General features: G+C 32.9%; 1 protein-coding gene and 1 pseudogene across 1 annotated transcript in view; one reads left to right on the forward strand and one right to left on the reverse strand.

The window, feature by feature from the left end:
- ADGRB3 (adhesion G protein-coupled receptor B3) overlaps positions 1-24,561 on the forward strand; it is a 755,063-nt gene that overhangs the window by 6,839 nt on the left and 723,663 nt on the right. The window lies entirely within an intron of this gene.
- LOC115935047 (uncharacterized) lies at positions 19,288-19,476 on the reverse strand (annotated as a pseudogene).

Below are 24,561 nucleotides of genomic sequence, written 5' to 3' on the forward strand. Positions count from 1 at the left end.
TTGGTATAAGAAAAACTTTGGTCCCTAAAATGGTTCAGCCACTTAGTAGCACCTTTGACAAGTGACTGAGCTTGACTAATTAATAAACTGAGAATAATACCTACTGCAATGGAGTGTCATACTAAATGAGATTGCTTGTATGCTCAAGTTATGTTAGGCCCTCGATAAATGTCAGTGCTCTTTTCTTTTTTCTTTTTTGAGACGAAGTTGCACTCTTGTTGCCTAAGCTGGAGTGCCATGGCGTGATCTAGGCTCACTGCAACCTCCGCTTCCAGAGTTCAAGCGATTCTCCTGCCTCAGACTCCTGAGTAGCTGGGATTACAGGTGTGCACCACACACCTGGCTAATTTTTTGTATTTTTAGTAGAAATGGGGTTTCACCATGTTAGCCAGGCTGGTCTCGAACTCCTGACCTCAGGTGATCCACCTGCCTCGGCCCCCCAAGTGCTAGGATTACAGGCAGGAGCCACCGTGGCCAGCCCAGTGCCCTTTTCTTTTCCCTCAAACTCCCTTCTTCAGTTTCTGGTAGATCAAAACAATTTCTGATTAAAACTCACATTTTATTTCAGACATATCTATATTCTTATGCAATTTTCTCATAAAATATTAAAAATTGTTTATCATTTGTATAAAATAAAATTACCCAGACATGATGACCTGTGTCCAGGATGGAAAAAGTTAACATTGAAAATGATAGACTTCCAGCTGGGTGTAGTGGTTCATGCCTGTAATCCCAGCACTTTGGGAGGCCGAGGCGGGTGGATCATGTGAGCTCAGGAGTTTGGGACCAGCCTGGCCAACATGATGAAACCTCGTCTCTACTAAGAATACAAAAATTAGCCAGGCGTGGTGGGGCATGCCTGCAATCCCGACTTCTCAGGAGGCTGAGGCAGGAGAACTGCTTGAACCCAGGAGGAGGAGGTTGCAGTGAGCAGAGATCTGGCCACTGCACTCCAGCCTGGGCGACAAGAGCGAAACTCTGTCAAAAAAAAAGATGGACTTCCAAGTGCTGGGGAATTGATAAAAATAAATACAAATGATAACACTGAATTTTCATACTACTTCATATGTTTTTATTTGTTGTTTTGTTTGTTTGTTTTTTACTTTTCATAAAACGCGTATACAGGACTGGAGAACATTTTATTTTATTTTTTGTTTTGTTTTTGGGTAGGGAGAATGGCAAGGAAGAGAAGAAGTGACTTGAGTGACTATGTGATGCTACATAGCAGTTATATGGGTCTGCAAAGTTTTGAGAACCATTTGAAACTTTTAATTGTGTAAGAGTGTGTGTGTTGTGGAGAGGAAGGGGTGGTAACATTGGTTTAAAAACGTATCTTCTCTGGTATTTTTATTATTATGCAAACATTTATTTATTTACTGATTAGGAATCTACTGAGTGCTTGATGTTTTGTGCATGGAATTCTTAATGAGTATAATCCTGGGGACCAGAGAAGGGAATTTGGGTTGGAAACTTTAAGAAGGATTTCCGTATTTCATGTGTGTATGGTTGAAAATATGAATAAACAAAGTAAAATTGAAATAAAAGAATACTGTTAATAATGAAGTTGTTGAGTGTAGAAGGTGTAGTAGCTCTCTAGAATGAGACCTGCATACATTAAGCATGGATTTCTTATAACCTATTATCGTAATTGAAATAAATTTTCACTGAGGTATTTTTCATTATGTTTAAAACTGCTTATGTTTCTTTGTGAAGTAGAATTTTATTTAAGTATTATATTTACACTTGAAAGTTATAATTTTTCTATATATTTTTCATTATACGATGTCATTATATGGTATTTAATGTATCTAGTACCCAACCCTTTAAGTTTTATTTTTGTACATTAATGTACATTAATATAAAATATTCTCTTCAAATCAGCGCAGTTTTGGAAGCTTTGTTTTTATTCTTATTTTTGGCTATAAACCATAGAGAATTGATAATCAATAATGATTTAGAGTGCCACTTAATTATTTGAACTTGACTATGAATTTAGAGCATTTAACAAAGGATCATAAAGCCATAGAGATATGTGTCTATTTTGTATTAGATGAAGAACAGGTAACATCTCAATACCTTTGTGTTGATGAAGGCATGACTAATAATACACTACTTAGATCAAGATAGTGGTGTGTGCATCATCCTGGGCCTGGAAAGCTGTCCTTTGAATATCATTGCTGATCGGCAGCAAAGCTATTTAAGTTAAATGATTTCCGACTATTTTAATCTTTGCCGGATTCTGCAAAATGAGGTTTATGTTTTGAGATCTATTTTGAAAAGAAATTATCTTGAAATGCTAGTCCGTATTTAAACACTTGAAAAAAAGGATGACTTAGCTGGAATTTCATTCAGTGAATTCTGATAAGTTATTAGAGACCAATGATCCCGAATATCCCCCCACGATGCTTACATAATTAGATACTAAAAAAAAATCAAAAATGGTTAGCATTAATTTGAGAATTCTGATATTTTCATAAGGTAAAATTTAAAAATATCATCTATGAGACTCTATGAAATGCCACAGGCTCTACATTCAATTATCTTTCAGCTATCCTCCAGGAATTTTGTGCACTTGCAGAGAATGACCTAGCTACATGGCTGTAAAAGTTTAATAAAGTATTTCTAGTGTGTATGGAAAATTCAATAAGTAACAAATGCACTAAATACATGAGCATGTAGCTGATTAACTCAAAATTAACTGAATGAATAGGAGCCTTCCTGAAATCTTAAATGTTTGCTGATGTGCATTTTTCCTATAACCAGTCCCTATCACACAATGATGATGCCTGGGACATGTTATAAAATATGAAGGTAAAATGGTTACTGTTTGGTTTCTGTTTCTATCATGTAAAATGAAATAATTTACCTGCTAACTTAATCCTGGATAAATATTTTCTCAAATTATTTCTACTAAAAAACAAGTTTATTTGGGGAGTGAGAGTTTTTTTTTTTTTTTTTTTTCGAAAGAGAGCAAATATGGGCATGAGAAAGACATTGGAACGCTGATGGATCCAGATTGCAATATTTAGGGTGTAGCAAATGTACTCAGATGTTAATGCTTAAAAATCATTAAGAAAATTGTGGAGTCAACCATGGAAGATTATGTAGGTAGAATTACTTTTTAACAACAGATATGTTAACGTAATAGAAATGTCACAGAAACATTTGCTTTCCTGGGTGGTTCATACTAGATGAGTAGTACACAATATTCATTTCATGACATTTCTCCTGGTGTTCCTTCTTTTTAAGGTGATTTTTAAAATTTTGATAATTTTTTTTAATTTCTATATTTATGTACCTAAACACTAATAATTTGTTCTCCAATAAGATGCATTTTTAAAGAGAATCTTTACGTATCACCCTTAAGAAAATAAAGAACTAAAGCATTTAAATAAAGATTTCATAAATACAAAGAATATAATAACACCTATCATTCAGGAAATGCTTTCTAGTTTGCAAAGTTCTATCGCACATATTGTTTTGTATGGGCAATAACTGTGTCAGGTACATATTATCTGCCCCATTGACGTGTCAGTTATGCAGAATACTCTAAAAAATCATGGTCTTTCTTTTTAAATAATTTTACTACAAATCAGATCAAATGAAAAGCTAAAGAATTTCAGAGCTATAAATTTTCTCACTCCCTCTTATGTTTGGAGTACTTTTGAAACTGAATCACAAATATTCAGACTTATAAAGATCTTTCAACACTATTTAGTCCAAATCTTACCTGATTAATGGAACCCTAATCTACAAATATGTAATGGGACCATCATTTCAGATAAGCATAACTCTTTTGGAATACACATTCAACAGCATCTCTATAAGATAAAAGATGAACAGTCTAATTGACTGTCTAAATGACTACTTGATAAATCTAATCATTAAAATTACCTGATATTTATTCAGGACAATAATCAGACATTGTCTGATTGACATACTACTTAATGTAGACTAGTGTCTACAAATTAAAGCTTTCATTCGTTAGATTTTTTGTACTATTTTGTATACATAATTTAAACAAATATGAGATAGGTCTCAAAAAACGATTGATTTTCAGTCTAAGATTATTAAATTTAAAGAGCATGTATTTCAACTTCAGAGTCTGTATAGATTTACTAAGACGATCTATCTTGGATTTTTACTTTATTATCATTGTCTGGGGAAATCTATGTTTTGGAGAAATAATGTGCATTCTTGGTTACCTTGTGATACATTGAGAAATAGCATTGAAGGTGAGAAATGAGCAAAGTCAGGGTGTCTCTTTTTCTGGGCCTCTCGCCTTGCATTGCTGTGGGTTGGCTTCATGCCCCTGTCCTCTGTTGAAGGTTACAGCTTCTGTCAGGTGACCTCCCTCTTTGATGCTCTGGTGACCACGCGCCTTACTCCTTTAAGCCTATGGGCAGTAATGGCTCCCCACTGTTTCTAGCTCTGGGCACTGAACTGTCTTTCCTTGCTTACTCAAAGCACTATTCATGCTGTTGTACTTGCTTCTCAAAATACCTTGAGAACAACAGGTTTCTTGCTGGGACCCTGACTAACACCAAGGTGTATAGTTGAGTTAGTGAGGTGATTTCAGAGTATATATAAAATAAATCGGAAATCAGTGTTTTATATTGTGGTCCTTCCATTTAATGTACTAAAGGTCTTATGTAATAATTATCCCTTTTGCAGATGGGCGCACAGAGTAGCGCAAGTGTACAGAGAAATAAATAACAATGAAGTAATGAAAATTAAAATATCAATATGTGTTTGTCTTAATAACTCTTCTTTGAGTTTAGGCCCTCTAGGTTTTTTTCTGTATTTATCTGTTGGTTTTTTTTAATTGCATCACAATTTTTAAAAATTACATAATACACACACGTTCATATACATCATACATAATATTTATTTTCAGTATTGATGAGACAATGGAACATTTGCACTGCCCTAGATGTTCAAAGAAATTTGTGTGAGCTGACAAAAACAAATTACTTCAAGGCTCCCATATAAAACATAAAAATTCCTGACAGATTAAGAATTTAGTCTAATTTTATATCATTTTAAAAATGGAAAGATGAAAATAAAAATAGAATTTTGGTTGCTGTTCAAGTTTCATTTTGCCTGTTGATCTCACTGTCTCAAAACAAAACAAAAACAAAACACATACACAAAATGTATTTTTGTGTATCTTCTTCATTTTATTCCGGAAAACAATCAAGGCAACTAAGTTTTCCTTTATAATTTTATAAGGAAAATTACAGCTTTTTACTTTTCCTTTTTGTTTGTCCATTTGTTGCTTTTCACATCAAGAAAGGAGCCTGAGAGGAAAAGAAGTAAGTGAAAAAAAATTAAAAGGCTGACTTTTCTTCTAGACTTCTATTGAAACAGCTTTATGATTTTTTTTGAATAGGCAATGCAAAACAGATATTTTATGTCTGCTAGATGTTTTTGGAAATACTTCTTAGGTTTACTACTTATAAAAATTGTAATGTAAAAAGAGAGCAACTTGGGAAGACAAAAATCTGTTTACTTTATATAATCTTTCCACATAAATCTGGCAAACTTTCAAAGATCTGCCTCTGCACTGTAGACTGAGAAATGTCAGTTTATTTTGGCTTCCAAGAGAGGTCAGCTTCCTTTACAGATATGTCAGCCTGTGGTCAGTTCTCTTTGGCTGGCCTTGGTTTTTGCAACTTAAAGGGCAAACTGTATATTTTTTAAGTGCTGCTTGAGAAATTAGCCAATTGCAATGGCCATTTTATTTTTCAACAGGCTTTGCTTTCAAATATGATGAAGTAAACAGCCGTGGAGCAGCATCATTTCACTTCCAAGAAAGAGAACATTTTAATACTTTAGCTTGTAGTATATTAAAAATCTACTCTTAAAAACATATGAGTTCTTTCTGTTTAGTGGTTTCCCTGGAATTTTCTAATGATCATACTTTGGTGTTCAATTGGTAATAAAGGGTCACAAATGAATTCTAGGTATAATAAATATTACATGTGCTTGCCTCTGGCCTCTGTGTTCTGAGACCACAGAAACCACAAATATGGAGCAGTGGGAGTTTAGGAGAGCAGAAGTTGATGCACTAAATAAAGAACTGATTTAGGCAAAAGAAATAAGTAAATGGTAGGATGTGAATTAATACAACATTATCTCCCCTTAGCAGTGGAACCTTTTTTTCTAAATGGAAGCCAATATATAAGAGCCTTTTAAAAACAGAGCTGCTTTGGATGAAGTGGGCAGAAAGCCTAAAGCCGTGCCTAATTAGTCTCTCCTTTCTTCCTATATTGGTAGGAGAGGCAACTCTTCTTGAAAAACCACTGCAGAACTATAAATCAGTGTCTCCATATGTAGCCACATACAAGAAATTAATGTTTTAAACTTCCTTCCATTGAAAACTAATGTGTTCAATTTTATGGTCACCAAGTATGTGTAAGGACTGTCAGTTTGTTCCTACTGTGTTTTGCTTAGAACAAAATTCATAATTTATCTAGGATCCTATGGCCTGCATATCTATCTGTGCTTAATTTTTTTCCACACTCTGCTCTTCCCCACACAACCCAATAATTGAGTTTGCCTGAGTCTAACTCCCACCCCTTATGCAAGTCTTCAGCTTTCTCTATGGTGCTTCTCAGGTATCTTCAATGCCTGCTGGGTAGCGTCCGATAAGCGTTCTCTGTCACTTCTCTACCATGCCTCACCCTCTCTGGTAGGCATTTGCAATCTCCTGCCAGGACTCAGTGTCTCTGCTTTTGCTTAGCACAGACCTTAGTGTCATGAAGGCAAGCTGTCTTTAAGCCAGCAGTGAGACTCCCGCTTTCCCACTCTATGTCACACTTGTGAAATAACAGATCTGCTCATGACCGACCTCTTGCTCCTGGAACGTAAACACTTTCTTCAGACTCTGTCTGGAGCGAGTTTGTCCTGAGGCCCCCTGTTGGACATCAAGACAGGCACCACATTTCTCCATCTTTCTCTCTGGTCATCTGAACTCCAGACCTCTTCCACCCTGGGCTCCCAAACAAAAATCCTCCTGCAAATTAGCTTACTCCAATCATATGTTTTTCTCACATACTAGTTTACTTAGATAAATATGAATATTTATTTAGAATCCTTTAAAATTTTTAAGTACAATTGATAAATATTCAGAAGCCTTAATTTTAAATCTTTATAAATGTAATACATTTGGGTGGTATTCATTCTGCCTCTCCTTTATTGTTTTGATAATCCCCAAATATTTCAGTTTCAAACTCAAGTTTCTTGGAATAAGCTGAAGTTATTAGAGCAATAATAATTATGCTTAATTCCTTTGGTGTTTACACATAATGAATATCCTTAACCGAAGACATGTTAATAAAATAGCAACAAAAAGCTTATTAGCATTGACATTACTTAGATATCAGTAGATAATTGAGATGTCATGAATATTTGTCACCAAATTGTTACAGACTCCTACCATTCTGGGTTTCTGTAGGAATTGTGTCACTGGCCTACTAATGGTTGTTTGGGGTTATATGATTGGCTCTGGCTAATGAGTTGTGAGCAAAAGTGACATTGCTCACTTCTGATCTGAGTCATTTTATTGCTGGAGTAAGACCGTGAAAGTGTCTTTGTTTCTAGCGTGGATACCTGTACCTAAAGAGAAGGGGCTCCTCTCTCAGCTGAGTTCTTAAGTGACTAAAATGAGAAGAGCCTCTGCTCTAAGCCTTTGCCTGTCTATGATGACTGTGAGGCATGAGCAAGGAATAAAACTTCCTTTTTTGAGACGCTGAGAAGTTAGGGGTTGGTGTTGTCACTACAGCCTAACCTATCCTATTCTGACATATCTATAATGTCCAGTTGAGGTGGATTGGGGAACAGTTGTGGTGTGCTAAAACATGATCAGTTACATTGGTGATGTGTTCTGTAATCCAGATGTAATAAGGTGATGGGCATGTCAGTAAATGATATTTTGGGGGAAGAATGTATGCACATATTCCACATTGTACTCTGAGGTAGCTGCATATATTACTAGCAAAGCACTCTAGAACCCATTTTAGGTATGATTTATCAAAAATGATCTTGTTTTAGCCTACTTAAAATTAATAAATACTAAAGTACAGTAATTGTATATTTTTATAGGAGACTATTCTTTCAACATTTAAAGATACTCGAGTTTTTCTTTATTTTAAAACTACATTAGAGAGAAGGTTCTGTGGTCCTTTGTTGAACCATGATTGTTACAGAACTAAGAGAAAAACATTTATTCTAGCATGGTGGTTTTGCTGAAAGGTAAGAACTTGTCCTGTTCTCTTTCTGTCCTTCCTTTCCTTCCTGCCTATCTTCCTTCCTTTTCTTCTCTTGTATTCTTTCGTCTTTTCTCTCTTCTATTTCTCTCACAGCCCCTCCCTCCCTCTCTCCCTCTCTTCCTCCTTTGTTCTTTTACTCCTTTTTTTTGATACATAGGCTATAATTTATAAATGTTGGTCTATAGGTTAGACATTGAAATAATTTGCACGGAATCTGTTATTAATATACATGTAAGTGTTTGGTAAACAAATATTTCTACAATAGGTCATGAGGAACTTGTAATCACTTAGTAAGCACTGCTTCATTAATCTTAACAATTTTCTTGTGAGGTTAATTGTGTAGCAATAATTAACATCCCCTTTGAGTAGGTGGGCTTTTGTCACACTGAGAAGTATTCTTATCTCCCCTCAGAGGCGGGAGAGGAAAAGTAGGCTGTTGTAAACTTTAAATAAGACTCTGTGAGTTACTTAGTGGGGAGGAAATAATTCTTCCCAATGAGAGTGGTATGCTGGCAAGCTTTGTTCTACGTGGCTGTGCCTTCCATTTAATTTCCTGGCTTTCTTATTCTCAAGAAGTTTGGATTATGATATGCTCATTAATTATAAAAGAGACTTCAGTAGTCAGAGAATAGTACACGTAGGCCATTGAGCAACTAGGAAATTAAAACAAAATGAAAAAATAAACACTTTGTGCTTTTTTTTTTCTTCTTATATATTGTGAAGAAAATCCAGGGATGGAGTGAATTATCAGTTTAGTTCCCACTTTTGTATATCTGATCTGTCACACACACATCCACATATACACTTATATGTGAATATATGGCATTAAATGCTCACAAGCAGTATATGCATATATTATTTGAAAAGATAATCATTTTTCAATAGTTTGAGAATATATTCCCTGTTAAACTGAATTTACTAACTAAATATTTACTAAATATACTCTTAACCAGGGTGATTTATGATCATAGGAATAACAAAGAATAAAAATACCTTCTGCAAAGGAAGCTTTAAATTTTAATTTGATTTGTTTGAAAATTCACATGAAGTCTTTGTAATCAATACATTCAGATCAGTATTCTACGAATCTTTCTGCGTGTCAGAAATTAAAATTTTATTTAGGATTGAAGAGTAAATCATTTGCCAAGTAGGTTTCTAAAAGTGAAAACAAATGTCACTTTCAAAAAAGAACAATTTAGTTTTACATTTCTGAGGAAGTCACATATATTATGTATTAATAAATTAACAGTCTCACATTCTCTTTGATCATTGATTGTTTCTTGGCAGTTTGTTACATACTAGATTCTACACATCTCACAGCTATAAATTCAGTACCAGAATTTAGGGAGATAATTTTAATGTAAAACAAAGACTGTTGTAAGAGACAACATGTCATAGTGTTTAAGGGTCAGATTCCCTGGGTTCCAGTCCCAATTACCAGCTCTGTGGCATTGAGACTTTTACATACTTCTCTAAACATCAGGGTTTTGTTTTGTTTCGTTTTTTTGTTTTTGTTTCTGTTTTCTGTGAAGTGGTGATGATTTTAGTGAAATAATTGGAAGACTGAATGAGGTAATGCATGTAAAATACTTAGCTAATGTTTGGACTGTGTAGTAAAGGCTCAATAAATGTTAAATTCCATTAATTGGGTAATCCTGGAACCCTTCACTGCAATTAGAATTCTTTATTACAACAAATAAAATTTTGATTCATAATAAAAAGTAATCAATTTCTTTAATTGACCTCAGAGAAATTAAAATGCCTCCTGGACTGTTAAGTCCTCAGAAATGTATTGCATCTTTAATTCTTTATTTCCTCTGAATACTCATGCACATGAGAAAAAATTTCTGAGTTAAGACATGTCTATTCTCCTTTAGTCCTCATTTCAAATATCAACCACTGTTTACAGTATCACCAGTTTTTCCTTTTAAAACGGACTAGTCAGTTTTATTTAGAGATTGTTTGACAAAGGGTGATTGCCCCAAATGATGGTTTCCTGAAGACCAGGATATACCAACCAAGAAAAGGCAAGTATATTCTGGCCACCTAAGTAACTTCTTCTGAGTATTTTTCTGTAAATATGGATGTTCCTTTGGACTAGTCCTTTCTCAGTCATACTGAAGTTTAAATATATTTACTTTAATTGGTAAAATCAACTTAAAAATCTCTATTCTGATTTTTTCCTAAGGATTGGTATGCATGTTAAAAGTAACCAAAGTATAATTTATGTCTTGGCCTGTATTGAATGCCTTTTTCCTCCTGAGCAGAGTCAATTGAAAAATATCTTGCTTGCTGCCTCCATTTTTAACATTTATTCTTAGGCTTAATGTAGGAAAATAGCAATAAAATATAAATCCATATTCTGTTTTTTAAAAGATCATACTGTTTTATTTTCAATTTTATGAAACTTTTACTTTTAGACATTACAAACAAGAGAATTAGAAATGTGACATTAGACTTTTAACTCTCTGTAGTCCTTTGTATTTAGGAGAGAATTTGGATTGGAAAACCACCTTCTGGAGGAGATTTTGACATTACTGTGTGAGCAAATTCAGGCAAGTCACATAATCTCTTAGAGAGAACTTCAGTTTGCTCGGTTATAAAGATCAAAATAATCATCTGTAACACACTGGATTATATGGAAAGTATAATATACATGAAATCTATTTAGAAAAATGAAAACCAGCATGCAGAAATGTTGTTGTAATTATTATTATTGCCAACATAAACTTGTAAATTTGTTCACATTTATTAGTTTAGTTCATTGGCCTGTATGTATGTGAAATAATGGTCCAGTCCTTTGATGATAAATATCACAAATTGTTGGATAGATTTGCTGGGTTTGACATTTTAAATTAAGACTCTCATATTCTGTTAGGAAAACATTTATTTCTTTGGTTTTTCTTTTTACTTTCTATATCAATGGAAGCAATGAGTTTCGGCTTCGTATTCACATATTTCAGAGTTCCACTCCCAATCCTGCTTTCCACTAGTATGACCTTTGGCAGTTTGCTTCACAGTTTGGTTCATAGAAAATATGAACTTTATTTTCTGCATCTGCAAAATAGAAATCATATCTATTCTTTCTTAATATAGTCTGTACAAAAAGCAATATTAAGATTAATGCACAAATAATGCAGAAGTGGGAAGTTCTCTTAATTCAGGTTTTTTAAGTAATCTAAAACATTGTTTTAGGCTGCCCATAGAAAATGAAGTATAATGACTTCAATTTTATTCAATTCCAGTTTTACTCATCTGTAGATGAAGATCAGAAATATAATGAGTTGCTTTATAATAGGCTTCCACTCTTACATCAATCAGACAAGCAGCCTGAAAATAAACACATCCTTTCTGTCCTTGTGTTTCCTGGGAAAGTCAAGAGTTAGCATTAAAGGAAAATGAGTAAAAATGAAGATTTTTCAAAAAATTTCCCCAAGTGCTAAAAACAAAAATGGTCTGGGAGATATTGTAGTTTTACAGAACTATTTGTTTTCTGTAGGGGGCAAAGGCTATATATAAATAAGCCTAGGTCTCAATGCCATGTCATGTAATTAAGAATTAAATGTATTAGTCTTTAAAGAATGCAAATGAGGTAAATTTTACATCAGTAAAAATTTTTAAACAGACGAAAATATGGAAACGTGTTAACAGAGCTTCAAAATTTTATGCTATGTTTTTGAATCAGTCTTGAAAAGACTACAGATTGGTGTCTGTCCTCCTCTGCAGGTGATAGGTGGGACTATTTCAGAGGACAAATGTGATCAAGCAGCTGGCCATGGTTTTGTTCTGATGGGATTACTCAGCAAATTTAGTAGATAAACTAAACATTTTCCTATTACTTTCTACTTAAAATACTTATTCAACTTGTAAAGAGTTTTATCAAACCTTAGACTTTGTAAACACTTTTAAAAACACTCAGTTTTGTGCCTTTGAACAAGTGTAGCAAAATTAATAGGTGAAACTATATGCAAATTTTTATAGATCTTTGCTTAATTCAGGTAATAACAGCCTAATATATTTATTTTGATTAATTATGTATTTGGTTAAACACAACTGGCATTGCACAACTTAACCCCAAATGTATAAACTTTTCTGTTAACCTGGCATCTATGGGAAATGGCTATTTTAGTAATCCGTTAATGGAAATTTACCATCTGTAGTAGATATTTTGAGAATTCAAATGGAACAAACAACAGACTACTAAGCCCATACTTTGTACTTATTTATTTGTGTATTTCATAATCACAGTACTAATGAATTATTCCTGTATGTCAGATAAAATTTTAAATATTAACTTTTTCATTCTTCCTAAGAGCCCCATGAGATAGCTATTATTATTACTTTTGTTTTCTGGATGAAAAGACTGAGACACAGAAAAGTTAAGTGACTTGCATAGTATCACATTGAGAAGAGGCAGAGCTGAATTCAAGTTCATTCTCTGAGCCCTTACACTATACCACCACTCTGTAAAGATACATATAACACAATATTAGTTAAAAACTCAAAAAGAACTTAGCTTATCCCATGTTTTGTAACTATAGGATGGTTTCAAATAGAAAAATATATGTATTTTAAATCCTGCAAAGTACATCTCCAGATATGCTTAGTGGCCTCTGTCTGGTAATATTTCTTCCACCTAGTGTTTTCCAAGCTATAGCCTGCATGTATCCTCACTAATAAAAGGACTTTCTTCTTTAACCAAGCCTATTGCTCAAAGAATTCTGCAATCTCATCTCTCCCAGGAAACCTCCAAGTGATAAAAAATGGAGTATTGATTTCGACCTGCTATGAGACATGCAAAGTTTACTTTTTACTCACTAATACAAAGTTTTTTGGATTGCTACATTTTAAATTAGTATACATATTTATTTAGATATAAGTTTAGTCTATGTTTAACATTTTGTTTTAGAAAAATTTAAATGTCTTAGGTTACAGAGGCATAGATGTTAAAGGCTTTGTTGTTTAATTACCTTGAACTTTACTTAGCACCATATTAACACAACGAGCTGCTTAATCTTTTCTGTAATTATGATTATAGAAGATCAAAATAAAACTAGAATTACAATTATCTTTTAATGATTTTAAGTTGGTAAGATGTCATTTCTACTAGACAAAAATAATTTATAGTTAGATTAAACATCTCTAGTACCAGAAGATACAGGATACCTATAAAAGAAAGAGAGGTGAAAAGTTCATTCCCTGGCTTAGAGAATATTTTATTTAATTTTTGTCTTTAAAATAATTTTCATAAGTTCTTTTGTAACTCTCAACTTTTATTTACCTGAGAACCAAAAATAAATATCCTATTAGAAAAAAATAAATCCTGATCCATTCTAAGTAAAATAATTTTTTGTGGTATTTTCTTAATTGTGATAACACTCAATTACTGAAAATCAAGCTAATGCAATTGTTTTTAATGATAAGTGATTCAATGTTTTTGGGATGTGACAGTTTCCTCAGAGGAAGTAATTAAAACAAAATTATTTTTCTTGGTAAAAAACAGCTACTTCATTTTTTCTAAAAAAAAAAAAGACAATTCAGAGAACTTATGTAGGTCATTGTCAGTAAAAAAAATAGGAAGGAGAAAATATAACAAAATTAATTATCTGTAAAGTACATAAGATGATTTAAAGTTTCCTTTTTTCTTATTTATTTTGTTTTCTTGAATTTATTTCATATTTATATATGCAAAGAAAGCATATTTCCCCATAAATATATTTACAATGACTTTTGTTGATTTTTTAATGTAATTTGTAACTATTACATTTATATTACAACACTAATATATATCCTGTCATCTCTAATATGAATTATTTTTATATGTTATCTTTTTAAAAGTTGTATTTAAATTACTCCAGAATTCTTATATCATGCGAATTATGTGAAAGGACTTTAGGTACACGATTAAAAATATTCTAACATTTGCATAATTTAACAGATTAAGAAGAAGAATTTAGAAAACCATTCTAGGGCAATTTACTTGTTTTGAACATCTGGTTAACAGCTGGAGTAATGAAACTTAACACAGCAGTAACCATCTTTTACACTGATCCTCCGTGCACACACAACCGCTAGGAAGGATTAACTACTATTAATTCTTGCTTTCTTTTGCCATAGTGATTTTCCTTGAAAAACAAATTGAGAATCCTTTACTGTAGAATAGCTGAAATTTATATGCATAATATGAATATCACTGATTAAAACCATACTTCAATTTAATATAAATGTGACAAAGAAAGCCGGTTCTTGAAGTTAATACAGATAATTATGATAGAATGTCCTTGAAATTCATATAAGCACATTTTAGGCAATACACAATATTATAGTAATAGCCGATGTCATATTCAGCAGAAATTAATGTTGAGTTGACTAGATAAAGACTAGGCTCACAACTTTTCAGATGTTTAATATATTTTTTAGATTATATATTTTATAATATATTTCATATAATAAGTACAGTATTAAAATATATTTTAATATTATGTGTTTTTACCTTTTTTAGTGAATCTTTTTTATGTATCACTTCCTTTTATTTCATTTAGTATGTTGATACTTTGGGATACTTTCAATGGAAGGTGTTAAATGAGCCTGCATTCTCAGATCGCAGGGAAAAAGTTACTTTTCTAATTTAATTTTAAAAATGAATAATCATTATACACACAATTACCTTGTGTAGGCCATACCAGAAGTTAATGATGTGAATTCTCCTTTCAAGGTACAAATCATTCAGAGCCACTCAAATTGATATTCCATCCTTTTAAAATTTTACTTCCATATATCCAAATTTCTAGGTATATTGTAGGCTTATTTAATAGAATGACAATAAAGATAAGATTGAAACACTTGTAAAGTAAACCATGATGAACTTCTTTTAAAATGTCTCATCTCTAGCTAAATGCTTCAATTACATAGCAAGGGATGTTGTTTTATAATTACTCTTACACAGTAATTCCAATTTTTAAGATCTTATCAACAAATAGGATTGAGTTTTGCCATAAGTTTCTTGTCTTCAGCAAAACGTTAATTTAACTCATGCTATGTTACAATAGTTGTGGATGGCAGGCATGTACACAATTTATATGAAATAAGCTGGATAAATGGCTGTCAGAAAATCATGATTCTTAGTGTTTTCCTTCTTAGTCTAAAATCATTTTGCAAAAATTATGTATTTGTATGTATTTATTTATAAATATATAGTTACTAACATATATAAAGCATCACAGTGAAGTAGTATACTATGAGTTCAATGATTTTATATACAAAAAAATGTTTTTTGGACCTTAATTTTTCAAGAAGTGCCTCTAGGTATAGTATTACATGAGATAGTAATGGCAAACAGGATTTATTTGTATATTATATTATTAGCCTTCAAGTCAGAGCCACTGAATATAAATAGGGAATACATTTAATAAATACCCAAAATGAGAAGATTATTTAAGATTTTTGCCATTATTGGGAAGAAACAAACATTATAGGTGGCCAAAAAATATATATATGTATATATATATATATAAATATGTGTATACATATATATATATAGTTATGACCTATGGCTATTTGGATTTAGATTGGACTTTTCAATGATTGGCAGGACTATAATTTGAGTGAAAGGAACAGCTTTAAATAAAGCTAAATAAATAAATACAGCTAGGCGCTTTTGATTTTAATCTAATGGTAGTGGGGGAACTTCAGAAGGAATTTGTGATCAGGGTGGAGGGAGACAGGCAAATAGTTATCATGAAGGAGGTAGAGGTTGAGTGAAATTTAAGCTAGCAAAATTAGACTATCTGGGAAGGGGAATAGGGAACCAGATGCCTTAATGGGACCACGATGAGGCTTCTGCAGTAATCCAAAAATAAATTGATTACAACAGAAGTAATTGAAAAACAATGACGAAAAGCAGTGTGATCAGTTTGAGACATTTAAAGTGGCAAGGGGTCATAAATTTTTTAAAGTACCAGAGGGAAATAAAAGGCTTCACTTTTGATGATTGTGATATTGGCACAAGTCAGGAATTTGCAAAGGGGAGCTGGTTCAAGTTGAGCCAAGTATGGTGCAGAAATGATGAGTGTGAGGTTTTGGCAGATAATTAAATTGGCAATGTCCTGTGTAAAAACAAATAGAATTTGATATTATAGCTCTGTCACTTAATGGCTATGGATTTACCACATAACAAATTAACAAATCTGAGCAGCTTAGAATAGTCCCTTTCATGTAATTTTAGTGCTTGCTAATTTTGGGGAAAATATGAAACCATTGGAGAGGGGAGTCTAAGTTAATTTTCAGAGGTAAATTTATTTTACATTATCAATAAGAAAAATAATCTAAGATAAAGAGAGAATTTAAGTGAAGTTCCCAGGATAGGGCGAGATTTTCGGTATTATTCCAGAGTAGTCAAATATTGAAAAGAAAAATCAGAATTCTGAGGCTTAAGTAAGGAATGTTTGGTGAATAATTAAAGCTGTGGTCACAGGTCATGCGTTTTAGAAGTTGTATTAAAAATTATAAAAAAATTTCTTTCAATATCTGTTAAACAATTGCTTTAGGAGTCTGAGTTAAAGATAAAAGTTGTATTCTAGTGTCCGTACACAAAAGTGATAAATGGGTATATCTCAAAACAGCATTAGAATATAAAATTCATCTGCTATAGAAACTTTAGAACACAATGTATCATCTATAAAAATATTATTTGTAGCTTTAAAAATCAATTATGCATATATGTTAATGTTATCCCAAGAGAATCATGAAAATAGTATTTAGTGCCTTTCTTTATTGACTCTGTTTGACAAATTAACTACAAAACCACTATTTTAGAACTACTCACTTCTGAGGAAAATGGGAAGACAAGAAAAATTAACTCCCAAGGCTTCCAGAATTGCTATTATTTATATTATAATATATAAGTTTTTTTCTGATATTATATAAACTTTTTGGTTAAATAGATAATAACTTTCTAGTAAACCCATTACATCAGCTTTCAACAATGTTATATGGAAGTCAGCTTTCAACAATATTATATGGAAAAGTAAATTGAAATACATAAGATAAACATTTAAACAACTTTTATTTTGTTTTGACTTACCTCTGTTATTTCAATTCATTTTCCTAAAGTTTCATAAATAAATACAAAGAAGACTAAATTTTGAGTAAGAATTTTCATTGCATTTGTAAACAATAAATTATAGTTTGTGTTCATCATATAATTTTTAGTACTCTGCTCCATTAGACCCATTTTGAAAAGTTGTTGGAAGTGTTTCCTGATTTTTGAATCAAGCTTTCATTTAGATTTTAAAAGTGCGTGATTTACCAAATTTGCATAATAAATCATGTAAAATACAAAATTATATTCTAGTACTTGAAAAATATTTATATTTTATTAATTATTTTTGGAGTGTTAAACTTGAGATTAATAGGATAAAAATATACATTTGAATTTATGCAACCAATTTTGTACCTTTTTAAATTGTGTATATTTGCTTAGATCTGCCATTACTATCCATGTGTGTTTTGCCCATAGAAGGCAATGCATGGTAGAACTTCAGGGTTAATATGAAAGAAACATTTTGCTTTAAAGAATTGCCTGCTTCAATTTTTGCCTTCATTCCTTAGAAGCCATGAATAGAAACTTTTGAAGCTTTGAATAGAAATAATTTTAAAGTGGCAGAAATTCTACAACTATCAATGAGCAAGTTGCCTTGATTTCATCATGACTTAAATATGAAAAGCCGAAGAGAGCATTTGGCTTTCTACTGTTTCTTCTTCATCTAGAAACTTCGTTATTAAATATGTGAAAGTCAAATATGATTCAAGTATTTTAGCATGCTACACATCGTGATCTTTAGAGTTGCATTATCTATAAATTACAAGTAGCCCAACTAAAACATCTGCAGTGTGGTATTTTTGTGCAATTTAATTTTCACTAAAAGCATGAGAGTCAATAGGAAAGTCACCATCAGCAAAATTGAATACAGAAATTTCATTCATGGGATAAAAGGATTATTTTAAAATGAGTCGAATATGCTGAATGATATTTGTCCTTTTTAAAATGATAAGTGTTCTCATTTGTCTTAATTTACTTTTATTTCTCATAGCATCCTACATTTTTAGAATGTAATAAATAATTTTAAGCACATTTTTTATGGTAACATCATTACTGAAAGCTGATGTACCCTCATTCTCAAATACCGATTTTTTTTAGTAGTATGAAAATGTTTGAGATGTGTTTGATATTATATTTAGGATAAAATATTGTTACAGATTGAATGTTTTTGCCGTCCTTCAAATTCATATGTTGAAATCCTAATTCTAATGTGATGATGTTTGGAGCTGGGGACTTTGGGTCACAATTAGTTCATGAGAATGGAACTTTCGTGAATGAGATTATTGCCCTTACAAGAAGAGGTCAAAGAGCTCGCAAGTTCTCTTTCTGCCATGTGAGTCATAAAGAAGTCAGTGGCTAAGAACATGGAAGAGGGTCCTCACCAGAACCTGACTATGCTGACAACCTGATCTCAGACTTCTGGCTCCCGGAACTATGAGAAATACATTTCCGTTGTTTATCAGCCACCAAGGCTATTGTGCTCTGTTACACCTGCCCAAACTGACTAAGACAGATACCTCTGAATCCTACTATTTTTATGCTCTTCTGGCCTATATAAGAAAGTTGTGCAGAGAGTTAAGCGTGCCCAGGGATTCACAGTGGTAGAATGATGATTTGAACCCAGGCTGTCTCCAGAGCCTTCACCACTGTACTTTACTGCCTCCAAATATTTGTCTGAAATATTGCATAAGGGAGGGTGAAGGGGGCTTTTGGAGGGAAGTGAGCACAAGGAGAGTGTGGCTGACAGTGAGTGGACTGCAGCAGCTTCCATCAGAGTTTAGTCTTATACACATTCTTACTCAATCTTTGGGTGGGAGCTCATCTCTCAGTTTTTGGTGTTCATGTACAGTGTATGTAATTGGATTCGATTCTTTAAGTCATGAGATCTCTCCCCTCCCACCTTCACCAGGCTTCACCTTCAGCCTTCTTTACTGACCAAGATACTTTAGGGAATGCTGTCCTTCTTGAAAGGTGAAGAGTGAAGGACCACTCTTTATCATCACTTCTCATTTCATGGTATTTTGTAGGTTCTCGGTGCTCTACACGTTCAGATAAACTTCTCTAGTAACAAGCTATAGAAATGATCCCTGAAAGTATAGTCTTGGTATTTTGTAGTTTCTGTAGTTTGTGTTTTGGGGTCATGGTATTTTCATTTCTTTGCTGTAAATGGATAGTTTTTCTTTCTCTTTATATTTGTTTTGTTGTGCCAAATGGGTTTCAAGAGTTGGAAGAAAAGATAAAAAAGATGCTAGTTCTTTGAAGTGTTTAATTGGAGTCCAAAATATATTCCTGAAAATAATTTTATCTAAATTAACATTATCGGACCTCAGGTATTTTGGTATAACTTGAATATCTCTGGAGGAAAACAACAACAACAATAACAGTGCCTATTGCACAGAGCTCTGTTGGGGTTTAATGGAGCTGACCAACATATGCAAAGTGTTTAGACAAGTACCACATACCATGATAGTTACACGACAATGTTAAACTATCATGAACATCATCATTGCTAATTGGGGCTTAATTTTTCTAATATTAAATATGTTTTTGCTTGGATATCTCTTTAAATTCTTCAAATTAATAACTCTATAAATACTTTATTCTGAATATACTAATTAGGGAAATAAAATATTTCCAATAATTTATACTTATGACTTGGATTATAAGTTAATACCTTTGTATTCATGTACAGAGCTCTTATGTTAAATACTATAGTAATATAAATGTATATCACATAAACATCCTATATTAGTGTCTAATTTTTTGTAATCCCAAGATTAGCAGTGCAGTATGATCTCTTAGAAGTTTATCTAACATCAAATGATAAACATAATATTTGGTTTTATATAGTGACATTTAACTATTTTGGTGTGCATTCCAGTTGGAATATATTCATGGGATTTATTTACCTCTGACCTTAGGCGAGACACTTCCTTTCTTTGAGTGTCATGTTCTTCATTACTAAATATCTCAGAGACAAGATCTCGAATCGCAAACTAGCAGACCTGAGTCTACCTGAAGAAACATTTTGATGTATTAGCTCAGTGTTTAAGGCATGTTTGAAACTTAAATGCTTTCAGTCGGGGCATGGTGTCACTAGTTCCTTCAGTCTCAGCCACTCAGAATTAGCTCATATGTAGCCACTTCATACATTTATGCTAGGTGTGTGACCACGGAAGGAATTTGAGATTTTGGCTCTTGACCTATATCTCTATGTTCTTTTCCACCATTAAAGTTGTCTATTCATGTGACTGTTCCCATTTAGAAGAGAGTTGAACAAATGGGTCCTTTTTCAATCCACTTGTCCCTATCATTACGCTTTTTGATGGATACCTGTAATTGTCCTAGTCCCCTCAGAAGAAATGCTTTCTTCTGTTCTGCTGACATGCAAGTTAGTCATAGGTCCCAGAGAATAACATTGTGGTTTTTGTAAATGCTCATTGTAAAGTCTATGAAGATATTTTGAGAAAAATTTTATTCTTAATTTCTCTGAAATTAAGAATTATAAATAAAGTAGCAAATTAAAATTCTACCTTATAGTCTCATTTTTGTCATTAACTATTTTTATTTCTTCTTAGAATAATTTCTGAAAACTTATTAATGTCATAACTAGAACTTATTTTGAACTTAATAAATGTAGTTGGATGACTTACCCTAAAAAAAGAAATGATAAATGACCTTGAGAAGAAATACATGGAATTTTAGTGGCCAATGATTGAGATAATGGGATAATTTAAAGGAAAGTGTTTTGTACTCTCTGAAAAAAAGTATCATATCCAAATTAATGTGGTTATTTTTAGTTCTCTACAAATATGAAGTTGACACACTATTCTTAGTATTAATAATACTACTTGGAAAATTGTAGTTGTCATTCAGTAGTTGTAATGGATTACTGTATAGTCAAACTGCATTATAAACCATGCCAGAATATATACAATTATATTATATATAGAATATAGAGCTGGTACTTTTTTAAACTTTAGGGGAAAATGTAATGTAACTTTTATAAAATATAAGGATCAAACTGGTATCATTGGCTAAGTTCAACTTACAATCATAATTGTAGAATGATTAGAAACACTCCCATTACTTAAAAGGAAGGAACTTGTAAGATTTACAAGTGATTATTTGCTCGTAGTGCAATTCAGCTAGAAATTTAATATTATAGATTTAAGCAAAACCATCAAAGCTACCTGGTGGTTTCACAGTTCTACTAAACCTGGAGGTGCATGCTAAAATGCTAATTCATAGGTCTTCCCCTGCTTAGTGTCTATAGTTCTGTGTCTTCTCTTTAACCTAATATTATAATCTTGAAAGAAATTTTAGGAATGATTCCAGTCTGAATTTATATCCGTAGAACCTGAGAAAGTCAAACAATTTTTAGAATTAATATGTGTTTCAGATAAATATTTACATCAGTATAATAAATAGTTCATTCATAAGAACAAAATTTCATAACTAACTTTCTTCCAGGAAAACAGAAATTGCTGAGACTCCAAGGTTTTTTTATACCTAGGATCCCAAGCTGCATGTTGTTATTTTTGCCATATTCTATTTGTCAAAATAACTATTATAACAAGGCCAGCCCGGATTCAAGAGTCAGTGAAACAGAGCTGTAAAATTTTCTTGCCATGTTTTCAATTAACTATATCACGTGATATACTTTGGCCACTGGTACACTGAAAAATGTGTGCGACTAGGGCTAGTGTTCTGGAAAATAAGAGACCACAGGAGAGAGGCCCCACATTTAGAACAATCCCAGCTACACTGAACAATTCCAGCCATACCAGCCTCGGACCTACATATATGACCATCCAGCCCTAGCAGAACATCCTGGGGATCAGAACCACCGAGCCAGGCCACATAACCTTGTGAAACTATAAATGTTGATTGTTTTAAGCTACTAAGTACTATGTAGTATAAGCTAACTGATGATAATCCCCTTTCCTGCAAGTTAGAGAACAGGAAGTTACCATGTAGAATATTGGTTCAAAACTGTGTAGCAGCTGCTAGAGCCAAAAAGCTGAAGCCTCATGCTAAATCTTTTCATAAGCATCAATAGTGGAACGATCCCCCAAAGGACAAAATGCTTTCATGGCCATCTTTATGGCAGAAAAAAACATCTCTCTTTCAAATCTTGTATAACAGTGTCTAATAAGCTGAAACTAAATCACATCCGGAACCCTACCGGCAGGGAAGTCTGCAAAATGTAGATTTTAGCCCTTCAAAATTGACAGCACAGGAATTCATATTAGGAAGCTATAATAGACAGTGAGCTCCAATCCATCATATCTGCTATAATCAGCACAAGTTCTTTTTCCTTTGGTAATTGTATTCATTTTTATGGATTTTGAGGATATAATTTCCTATCAGTTTAATGAAGAAATATGTCAAAACTCATATTCATAGTTTTTTAGATACAGGAAATAATTTATTTTCAAATTGCAAACTAATTAACTTGTATGCCAAGAAAGATGGTGTTTATTCTCTAGGACCAGAGTTCCCTGTAATTTTCTTAAGTTTGGAATGGTGGGAAAGGCTCTTCTTTCCAGTCTTCATCCTCATCGCCTGCTAGCTTACTGTTACCGTTTTTTAATGCTTTAAGGCCCATATATAAGCTATTACCCTTACTAGAACCTCGAGTTTCTTTTCTCTCTACCTCCAAAGTATAATTAACACATACCCATCTTTCACTTCTTACCCTAAGTATCACTTTCTGGAAGAGACTTCTCCGGACTCCCCCAAAGTTGATCAGGTTCTCTTGTTACAATAAGGAAAACTTTATAATCATCCCGTAGCATTGTATATTTCTTCCTGTGGTCTGGTGAATAAGAGATGGCTAAATTAATTTTAGGATGGGAACACCTAACAAAGGAGCTAGCACTGAGAAAATATTTGTGAATGTATGTGTGTATTTATTTTTATAATTTTTTAAAAAATGTGTGAGCGCATGGTAGGTGTATATATTTATGGGATTTATGGAATACATGAGATGTTTCCACAGGCATGCAATGTGAAATAAGGACGTCATGGAGAATGAGGCATCCATCCCCTCAAGCATTTATCCTTTGAGGTACAAACAATTCAATTACACTCTTTTAGTTTTTTAAAAATGTACAATGAAATTATTATTGACTACAATTACCCTGTTGTGCTATTTTATAGCACAACATTTGTTCTATTTCTTATTCATTTGTTCTAACTATTTCTTTTGTACCCATTAGCCATCCGCATCTACCCCTCAATCCCCCACTACCCTTCCCTGCCTCTGGTAACCATCCTTTTACTCTCTATGTCCGTGAGTTCAATTGTTTTGATTTTTAGATCCCACAAATAAGTGAGAACATGCCATGTTTGTCTTTCTGTGCTGAGCTTATTTCACATAACATAATGATCTCCAGTCTCACCCACGTTGTTGTAAATGACAGGATCCCAGTTTTTTATGGATGAATAATACTCCATTTTGTGTGTGTGTGTGTGTGTGTGTGTGTGTGTGTGTACCAAATTTTCTTTATCCATTCATTTTTTTGATGGCCACTTAGGTTGCTTCCAAATCTTAGCTATTATAAACAGTCCTGCAACAAACATAGGAGTGCTGATACCTCTTCGATGTATTCATTTCCTTTCTTTTGGGTATATACCCAGCAGTGAATATGGTAGCTCAATTTTTAGATTTTTATGGAACATCCAAACTGTTGTCCATAGTGGTTTTACAAACTTACATTCCCACCCATAGTGTATGAGACTTCCATTTCCTCCACATCCTTGCTAGCTGTTGTTATTGTCTCTTTTTGATATAAGCCATTTTAACTGAGGTGAGATTATATCTCATTGTAGTTTTGATTTGCATTTCTCTGATGATCAGTGATGTTGAGCACATTTTAGTATGCCTGTTTGCCATTTGTGTTCTTTCTTTTGAGAAATGTCTATTCAAATCTTTTGCCCATTTTTTGATTGGGTTATTGGATTTTTTTCTTATATAGTTGTTTGAGTTCCTTATATATTCTGGTTATTAATCCCTTGTCAGATGGGTAGTTTGTAAATATCTTCTCCCATTCTGTGAATTGTCTCTTCACTTCATTGATTGTATCCTTTGATGTGCAGAAGCTTTTTCAACTGGATGTGAGCCCATTTATTTTGCCTTGGTTGCCTGTGCTTGTAGGGTCTTGCTCAAGAAACTTTTCGCTC

This window comes from Gorilla gorilla, chromosome 5, assembly GCF_029281585.2.
Source record: "Gorilla gorilla gorilla isolate KB3781 chromosome 5, NHGRI_mGorGor1-v2.1_pri, whole genome shotgun sequence".
Taxonomy (NCBI): domain Eukaryota; kingdom Metazoa; phylum Chordata; class Mammalia; order Primates; family Hominidae; genus Gorilla; species Gorilla gorilla.